The following is a 10,801-nucleotide window of genomic DNA, read 5'->3' on the forward strand; positions in this document are numbered from 1 at the left end:
AGCTACACATGCAATACAAGAACGCGAGGAAAAAATTTCAAGTAGCTATCACGAAGAGCAAATCCGAACATTTCAAGCGGATGTGTACCGAAGCTGATTCTGATCCATGGGGTGGCGCCTACAGGTCTGAAATGTCACCACTGAAAGGCAAGCGCTCCCCAGCGATTACCTGTCCGAAATTACTACAAAACATAGTGGACACTCTCTTCCCAGAAGATGTGAACTACACAAATCTGCCTAAAGTCCATGTTAACCCCGACGAAATTCCTGTTGTGGTAGAAGAGGAAATTTTTGATGCAGCAAGGAAATTCGCTGAAAATAAGACCCCAGGGCCAGATGGAATCCCGAATATCGCCCTGAAAGTGGCAGCCAGGTCAGCACCAGATACGACATGCCTTAGAGAAGGAGAATTCCCCGAGCAATGGAAGCTGCAAAATTTGATACTTATTCCGAAGCCAGGTAAACCGTTGGTAAACTATTTGAACCAGTTTTATACAACAGGCTGCTCGCTGTTGCGGAAAAGGAAGGAGGGCTATCCGACAAGCAATTCGGGTTTCGTAAGGGGGGATCAATCGTCGATGCAATGAACATGGTAACTGGTCCGGCTTGCGCTGAAATACAAGATGACAAATGCTGCGCAGTGGTGACACTCGATGTAAAAAATGCATTCAACACTGCAAAGTGGACGAAAATCGTAGAGGCTTTAACTAAACTACAGGCCCCAAAGTACATTGTACGCATCATTGTTGTATTTCTTCTTGGAAGAAGATTATATTGCAATTCGGACGATGGACAGAACTGCCCAATGACGTGCGGCGTACCACAGGGGTCTGTGTTAGGTTGCTTACTGTCGTTAATTATGTACAATGGAGTGCTGACGCTACGCCTTCCTAACGGCGTGACAATTATTGGCTTTGCGGACGATATCGGAGTAACAATAGTTGTAAAACGCTTAGACGAGATCGAAATCTACGCAAATGAAGTGATATGGGAGATCAATTCCTGGTTGAAAAAGTCCGGTCTATCACTTGCTGAACATAAAACGGAACTAGTGCTAATCAGCAAAAGAAGGAAAGACACGACCGTGAAAATTAAAGTTAGTGAAAAAACCATTTACTCCCGAGAGTCACTTAAATATTTGGGAGTAATGATTGACAAAGCATCATCATCATCAACGGCGCAACAACCGGTATCCAATCTAAGCCTGTCTTAATAAGGAACTCCAGACATCCCGGTTTTGCGCCGAGGTCCACCAATTCGATATCCCTAAAAGCTGTCTGGCGTCCTGACCTACGCCATCGCTCCATCTTAGGCAGGGTCTGCTTCGTCTTCTTTTTCTACCATAGATATTGCCCTTATAGACTTTCCGGGTGGGATCATCCTCATCCATACGGATTAAGTAACCCGCCCACCGTAACCTATTGAGCCGGATTTTATCCACAACCGGACGGTCATGGTATCGCTCATAGATTTCGTCATTATGTAGGCTACGGAATCGTCCATCCTCATGTAGGGGGCCAAAAATTCTTCGGATTATTTTTCTCTCGAACGCGGCCAAGAGTTCGCAATTTTTGTTGCTAAGAACCCAAGTTTCCGAGGAGGATTGGAAGATCATAGTCTTGTACAGTAAGAGCTTTGAACCCATGGTAAGACGTTTCGAGCGGAACAGTCTTTGTAAGCTGAAATAGGCTCTGTTGATTGACAACAACCGTGCGCGGATTTCATCATCGTTCATCATCGGTTGTGATTTTCGACCCTAGATAGGAGAAATTGTCAACGGTCTCAAAGTTGTATTCTCCTATCCTTATTCTTCTTCGTGTTTGTGTTTGACCAGTGCGGTTTGATGTTGTTGGTTGATTCGTTTTCAGTACTGACGTTGCCACCATATATTTTGTCTTGCCTTCATTGATGTGCAGCCCAAGGATCTTGCGCCGCCTGCTCGATCTGGATGAAGGCAATTTGTACGTCTCGGGTGGTTCTTCCCATGATGTCGATATCATCAGCATAGGCCAGTAGTTGGGTGGACTTGAAGAGTATTGTACCTCTTGCATTTACCTCAGCATCAGGCATCACTTTCTCGAGGGCCAGGTTATAGAGGATGCATGATAGGGCATCTCCTTGTCGTAGACCGTTGTTGATGTCGAATGGTCTTAAGAGTGATCCTACTGCTTTTATCTGGCCTCGCACATTGGTCAGGGTCAGCCTAGTCAGTCTTATTAATTTCATCAGGATACCGAATTCTCTCATGGTCGTGTACAGTTTTACCCTGGTTATGCTATAATAATAATAATCGTTGGCGCAACAATCCATGTTGGATCAGGGCCTTGAAGTGTGTTAGAGCACTTTATTCAAGCCCGTAACGGTACACTAGGAGACAATGTGGTCAGCATTGCGCTCGCCCGAGATTATTACCCTGATTTGACTCAGGTACTCATTCACAGCTGAGTCGACTGGTATCCGATGTCAAATCACGATTCAAATTCCACTGCCACCAGTGAGATTTGAACCGCGACCTTCCGTACGACAGCTTTGCGCTCTAGCCACTCAGCTATCCGGACACCTATCCTAGGCGGCTTTAAAATCGATGAATAGATGATGCAACTGTTGTCCATATCCCAACAGTTTTTTCATCGCTTGCCGCAGAGAGAAAATCTGATTGACAAAGGCTCAACTTTAAAAAACACATTGAGTGCGCTGCAACTAAAGCGTCTTTCATCGATGTAACGATCTCGAGGATACTACCGAACATTGGTGGACCAAGACAAAGTCGATGTCGCTTTATTTCAAGGGTAGTTAGTTCCATGCTACCCTACGCGGCTCCAGTTTGGGCAACCGTTCTGGAAAACAAATCAAACTGCGGAAAACTAGGAATGGCGTATCGATTAAGTGCATTCCGGGTATGCAGTGCTTATTGTACATCATCAGGAGAAGCAGCATATGTACTGGCAGGGACAATCCCCATAGACATCTTGGCGGATGAAGGTCGGCGTCTCTACGACAAAATGTATGCAATCGGGGAGTCTATTGTACTTCGAACTAGCACGGCGGGAATCCATCGCAAAATGGCAAAAGAGATGCAACGAGGCACAAACTGGCCGTTGAAACTACCGTATCATTCCACACATTCGAAGATGGATTGAAAGGAGCCACGGGGAACTAAGCTATGAGCTAACACAGTTTTTAAGTAGACATGGAGGTTATCGGGCTTATCTACATCGATTTGGACACGACGAGTCACCATGCTGACCAAGAAGTGGTAACGCGGCTGAGAATGCGGAGCATGTTGTATTTGAATGCCCAAGGTTTACAGCACAGCGAACTAGGCTGGAGGCGATCGCAGACAGGCGCTTAACACCTGAAAGTATAGTGGAGTTTATGTTGGAATCAACGGAGGCTTGGAATCAAGTGGTAATTGAGCTGAAAATGATTCATCAAGAGCTGAGGCATGAAGAACTGCGAAGAAAGCAAGAAAGGGAGCGAACAATAATGCGCCGCAGTTAAGAACTGATCCAGCCCCGCGATACAATACTTATAGCAGTCCCGTGGGGAGAGTGGAAGAAGAAGGAGGTGGTTTTAGTGAGTAGGAGTCTCACATAACTGCATGGCAGGAGCCAGCAGTAGGTTTTGAACCTCTCCACTTTCTAACGATGAAAAAAAACAGACATGCGGACAGACAAACAAAAATTGAACCGATTTTAATAAGGTTTTGTTTTGCAAACCTTACAAACAAGTTTTATTATTTCAAATAATTAATCCTAGAAACACCGCGTAATTACACTCAGAATCTTTTATTGATGCAATTATGTTTGCAAGAGAATTCCTTAGAAAAACATCAATTAATTTTTTAATTAATTCCATGATAAGAAAATTATTCTAATGAGTAATCTGCCGACATATATTTCATGCTTGAAAAACCCCAAACTTCAATCATATTTATATAGTCTTTAGCAGATATTCAAGCCAACTTTATATCCTTTAAAAATAATACAGATACAGTTTGGATGATTTTCATTCCCATATCAGATGGGCTTTCTTTTTCCCCAAAGCTGCGCGTGGCTAGAATCTGAAAATGTTAATTACGTTGAGTCGTTGTGAAGATTAGACAACATTTATATATTTTCAACCCTTTGATGACCTCTTCAGATAGGAGGAACTTTACACATCATGATTTATTTTTCTGACGCTAACGAGTTAATTAGTGTATTTTTATGTTAATAACATGAAAATTAATTCCAGGCCGAATGCAGGAATGAATTTGCTTAAAAAACAAGTCGGGGGATGCTTCAGGTATAAAAGGTTTTGTGTATTTCTTTTATAAAGACATTGGTCCCATTAGTACATAGCACGCAATATATGCATATATTATGTGAGAATATCCACATTCAGGTGATATTGACATTTAAAGTCTGACTATATTTGATGAAAAAAAAATTGCACCCCCCTTCTGCATGTATCGGGACCCCCTCCCCTTTTTTTTTTTTTTTTTTTTTTTTTTTTTTTTTTTTGGGTAGGGTAGGTGAATGCATTTACGCACACAGTGTTGGACTCCCGATTCGGTACATCGTCGGACTACCAACTAAACACCTCCCCATCGTCAGAGAGCTAGCCTGGAACCGTTTGTCACATTACTTCGGGCCAGCCCCCGATCTCTCCCGCCTTGCGGAGCCTTCAAATCAGGGAATTCCTTTCACCAACGGGAGGGGAGAGGAGGAAGGGAACTGTCAGTTCAAGGAACTCCCTGCCATCCGGCTCCTCCACCGGTCGAGTTCTATCTTCTTAGCAACGAGAAGGGCCCGAACGTAATGGGCAACACGGTTCCAGCTGTCAGCAGTCCTCAGCATCTCTTCCACAATGTTGTCTGGAGAGAGATCCCCTGTGTTTAAATAGAGCTGCTGACGAACCCCATCCCACCTTCCACAAGAAAAAAAAGTGTGGTGGGCATCGTCCACAACTCCATTGCAAAACACACAGTCCGGAGAATGCGCCTTTCCAATCTTGTGCAGGTAAGACTGAAAACTTCCATGCCCACTTAAAAATTGGGTAAGGAAATAGTCAGTCTCACCATGCTTCCGATTCAGCCACGCACCTAGGTTGCCGATGAGCCGCGCAGTCCATCTGCCTCTAGTTTCATTTTGCCAAGAGAGCTGCCACTCGTCTAGAGTGTGTTGCCGTTCTTCGCGAGCAACCACCTCCCTTGGCTCATCTCCCTTGCGCTTGTATATGGCCTGACGCTCCCTAGCAAGAAGGGCAACGGGGATAACTCCCGCGATCACCATCACGGCCGGTTCAGAGACTGTGCGGTACGCAGACGCCACTCGTAAAGCTCCCCGTCTCTGTACTTGCGCGAGGCGTCTACGATATACCTCCTTGTTAAGAGCGCCAGCCCATACCTCTGCGCCGTAGAGCAGGGCAGACTGCGTTGAGCTCATCAGGAGACGTCGCCTACTAGACGTAGGACCCCCAATGTTTGCCATTAGCCTACTTAACGCCGAAACTCCAACCGCAGCCTTGTTCGCTGCTGCTTGGATTTGCTCAGAAAAGCTCATCTTTGAGTCAAGAGTCAACCCGAGGTACTTTACCGCTGATTTTGACTCGATTATCGACTCGCCGAACGATATGGGACACAGGGTCGGAATTCTCTTCTTAGTCAGGATGACTACTTCGGTTTTTTCCAGTGCAAGGTTGAAACCATGAGTAGTCATCCATCCGCTTACCCGTCGCATCAATATGCCGAGTCTGCTTTGCGCCTGTTCGACAGTGCGTCCAGCAACAAGCGCTGCGACATCATCTGCGTAGCCGACCAGGCGCGATTCTTCTGGCATGTCGAGTTTAAGCAGACTGTCATAGGTAGCGTTCCAGAGGTCCGGCCCTAGGATGGATCCCTGTGCTACCCCCGACGTGACCTCCATCCACCTTTGACCCTCTAGTGTTTCATAGAGCAGGGAGCGATTCCTCAGATAGTCCCTCAAAATCCGTAAGAGATAGTTCGGCACGTTGAAGGTATTGTCTAGTGTGCCTAGAATGTCTTTCCATCTTACGGAATTGAAGGCGTTTCTGACGTCAAGCGTTACGAGGAGCACCACCCGTCGAGTTCGGCGGCTATGTGCCTCTGCTCGTTGAACGGCGTCCACGACCTGCATGACAGCATCAATTGTCGATCTCCCTGCCCTAAAACCAAACTGCCGGGGAGATAAATCTCCGGCAGCGCGTATCGCTTCAGCGAGTCTACTTCTGATGAGCTTTTCGAGCACTTTCCCAGCAGTATCAAGCATACATAGCGGGCGGTATGAAGACGGCAGTTCGGGATCGCCTTTCCCTTTAGGGATCAGCGCAAGCCTCGCAACTTTCCAACGAGCAGGGAAAATGCCCTCTTTCAGGCAAGCGTTGAATGCACCGAGCAGTAGGCCTGGCCGGTGTTGGAATACCAGTTTGTACACCTCTGCTGGAATACCATCGGGTCCTGGCGCCTTCTTGTTTTTCATAGAGAGGACTGCCTGTTCCAACTCTTTTACAGAGAAAAGTGGACAGTCCTCTGCGCTCTCCGCGCCGACGTCACCATCCCATACGGGGTGTGCAGGGAAGAGTGCCCTCACAATGCGGTCCATCTGCTCGGCCTTAAGTGAACAGGGTTTCCGCAGAGCCCCGATTTTTCGGGTTACAAGTTTGTAACCGAGTCCCCACGGATCCCCGTTCACCTCGTCGATCAGATCTTGCCAGCAGCGAGCTTTGCTCTTGTTTATTGCGCTGCGGAGTCTCCTTTTGGCTGATTTGTACTCCATCATTATGGTACATGCCTCTTCCCGGTCGCCTAGACGTTGTGTTAAGCGGCGGAGCCTGTGACATTCCTTCCGGAGCTCTGCGATTTCCACTGTCCACCAATACATGGAAGGTTTGCCGCGCCTCGATGTCTTCCTGGGCATGGAGGCTCCGCAGACCGTCGTTATCAGGTTCATAACTGAATTTACGACAGTGTCAGCAGCGGCGCCACCGCCCCCAGGAGTACCCTTCAGCGTGGCCCCACCCGTTCCCAGAGTTTCGACAAACTTCCCGGTGTTCACCTTCGCGACGTTCCATACACAGAAAGATCGCTGGGGTGGCGCACACCGAGAGTTTGTGTCCACCACTTCAAAAGCAATGTATTGGTGGTCACTGGCCGAAAACTCTTCCAGAACTCGCCACCCGTCCACCAGCGACACCAGTGATTCCGATGCGAAGGTTACGTCTGGAATGCTTCCTTCGCAGCCCGGGCGCCGGAACGTTGGGGTGGATCCGGTGTTTAGAACTACCAGTCCTGTTCTCGCCGCCATTTCCAAAATTCGTTTCCCTCTGGAATCTGTGTGAGGCATGCCCCATTCAAGTGCCCTAGCATTGAAGTCACCTCCGACCAGGATCCGCCCATCCGTGCTTAAGATAGCGTCCTCCAATGCCTCAAGCCTCCGACGAAAGTCCGGCATCGTCTCATTCGGCGTAAGATAGACACTAAAAAACGTTATCCCTGAACACCGAATCCAAACAAAGCCGTCCCCTCGGCCTTGGGCAAGAACCCCCAGGAGGGTGCCGTCCCGAACCCAGATGGCAGCGGTACCTGATATGTCTGGGTGCCATGAAACTGGGCCCTTGTTTCGGTACTGCTCACTGATGAGTACTAAATCAGCTTTGGTCTCCGCAGCGAACTGCGCTAGCAACTCGTGAGCGGTTGCACTCCGGTGCATATTGATTTGTAGGATGCGAATCATGTTGACCGTATCCTAGCTCTTTCCAGTTCTGCTCTGAAAACTGGACACCGCCCCGATCCCGCAGTGTGCGCAATGCTCTCATCAGTCGCGCCACGGTCCTTGCATAGAACGCAGCTTTCCTTTTCATTGCAGCTGTTCGCTTTATGGCCTGCCTGACCGCATTTACGGCATGTTGCCCTTCTGTCAGGTCCCCGACAGTTTGCAGATGTGTGCCCATAATCCAAACATCTGTAACATTTGGTTGGGGCGGCCCGAATTCGTATCCTACACACTACCCAACCAATTCTTATTTTCCCGCTGTTTAGAAGCTTCCTCGCGTAGTGCTCGGCAACTTCCACCACAGCGAGTTTTTGGCCTCGTGAGTTTGCGGAGGTGATACCAATCCGGACATTGGTTACCTCCGGGCATTCGCGTTTGATGGCCTCTTCTACCTCGTTCTTTTCCGTGAGACAGTCAAGGTCTCGTATTTCTAAAGCACACGTGGGTTCCAGGCTAGAAACCAAAGCTTTTTCTCCTAGAAGCCCCTTGACTGCTTCACAGAACGTGACTTTATTTATAGTCTTCGGGCCTAGTTCGACTAAGACTCCACCACCCTTCGTTTTACGTATGGAAGACACCTCCGCTCCGTTGTCTTCGGGTTTGATTTTGTAACGGATTTCGCTGAGGACTTCCGCAAAAGTCTTGCCTTCCGTCGGCTTAATAAGCAAAGCTGGCGGTCTAGTCCTCCTTCGTCTCCCCACCTTTTCTTTTGACACTCCATCCTTCGTGTCCGCTTTAGTTTTAGGCAGAGGTTTTTCTGATGGCGCGACGTGTTGTTGTCTTTTGATCCTCTTCGCCTTCTTCTTTCCAGCCCTGGAGAGTACCTGAGTGAAGTCTCCTTCAGATGTCCCTTCCTCCTTTCGTTTTTTACCCCCTCCCCTTAAAGTCAATGTAGAAGTTCCCACCTTTCCACCAAATTTGGTGTGAATCTCTCTGAGAAAAAAGCGTATGACGGAAGACAGACAGACAGACGGTAGTTGGACTAAGGCCGTAAACAAAAAAAGAAACTAGAAACCAAAGGTGCGAATTCGCCCGGAGGCAATTGTAATCTCCAGCAGAGGACATCTAACGTACGCGTAGATACTGAAAAAGGTGAAATCTGACCCCGACCTAAACGACATAGGCGGAAATGTCAGTAAAATAGGGAGGACCCAGAGATGGGATCTCATGTTTGAGCTGAAAAAATCCAGCGTGGGGAAAACTGACGCTTTCGTAATCAAGTTATAAACTCACTTGGGGAGAATGTCGCGGTTCGTTCCCAAAAACATGAAGTCTATATACAGTGCAAAGATCTCGATGAGATAACATCCAGAGAAGAGATCTGCACTGCCTTGAAACAACAATTCAACTTGGAGGAAATCAGCGAAGAATCTATCATGAGCCTAAGAAAAGCTTATGGCGGTACTCAAACGGCCACAATGCGACTGTCAGTAGAGTCAGCGCAAAAGTTGTTGGCCATGGGGAAGATTCGGATTGGATGGGTTGTTTGCCGACTAAGGGAACAGATCTCTTTAAAAAAAGTGCTTCAAATGCCTAATGTTTCGCGAAGGCATGCACTAGCGGCATCGATCGGTCCGATGTCGAAAGTGTGCGGAAAAAGGACATATTGCCAAGGAGTGCAATAGAGACCCCAAATGCATTTTATGGATGGCTAATGCAAGGGGGCGCTGCTTATTATAAGCATTCGCCCAGTTGGATGTGGTTCTGACCAACGAAGGCGATGTAGACACTTAATGGAAAGGGAGAACTGGTTCAATTGTAGATCTGACTTTTGTCAGCACTGCGTTAGCAGGTGACATGTCCTGGCAAGTTAGCGAGAACTTCACGTACAGCGACCACCAGGCAATCACCTTAATAAGCAAATATTCATGGAGGTGTGGCTAGACTTGCCTAGCAAAGCAGGGACCTCCACGGATAGAACTCTCCATGTCACACAGAGCATCTCTAAAGCATGTGACACGTCGATGCCTAGGAGATGCTCATTCCTCACTAGAAGACCCAATTATTGGTGGAATAGTGCCTTCGATCGATTTTCCACAGAGCCAGACGAACGGCTCAGAGGGCAATAGGTAGGACAGATCAAGGGCAAAAGGAGCATGCCTATATGCCTATATGCCATCCAGCGGAGTAAGAGGGAATGTTTTAAGAAGCTCTGTTTGGAAGCGGACATAAATCCGTGGGGTGGCACCTATAAAATCGTGACAGGACGATTCAGAGACCGATCATCTCCGCAGATCACGTGCCCTATGCTCTTGTTGAAAATAATCCAGGGGTTATTTCCTCAGCAAGAGGGGGATACTGACACTTTCCAGCGTCCCCTGAATGTCACGCCGATTCCACCAGACACCGGGGATGAGAAGGTGGTGCTGCTGCCTAAGGCTGGCAAACCTCCAGGGGAACCGTCCTCCTATAGACCCATATGTCTTCTAGACACTATGGGGAAAATGTTCGAGCGGGTTATTTAAAATGGATTACTCCCAGTCGCCGAGAGCCAAGGGGGCCATTCAGATAGGCAGTATGGGTTCCGTAAAGCCAAATCAACAATTGATGCCATCAAAATGGATACTGGCTTGGCTGAAAATGCAATTCAAGGAAGGGGTTATACTAGAAAATATTATATGATGGTGACCCTGAATGTGAGGAATGCTTTCATTTCGGCCAATTGGAACCTTACAGGAAAGTCTCTGGCGGCGATTGATGTTCCGACCTACTTCGCCGCCTTTATCGATAGCTACTTGCAAGAGCGGACACTCTGGTATAATAGCGATGATGGACCCAAGAAATACATTGTCTCCGCGGGTGTCCCACTCTGTACTGGGCCCGCTACTGTGGAACTTCATGTATAATGATGTACTTAACCCATTATACTGTACTTATACTGAGTGTACCGTTACGGTCTTGAATGAAGTGCTCTAACACATTTCAAGGCCCTGATCCAATATGGATTGTTGCGCCAACGATTATTATTAGAGAGTGCTGGACTGGCATTCGCGGAGGAAAAGCCAGAAGCGGTCCTCATCATTAAG

This window comes from Hermetia illucens, chromosome 6 (genome assembly GCF_905115235.1).
Source record: "Hermetia illucens chromosome 6, iHerIll2.2.curated.20191125, whole genome shotgun sequence".
NCBI lineage: Eukaryota > Metazoa > Arthropoda > Insecta > Diptera > Stratiomyidae > Hermetia > Hermetia illucens.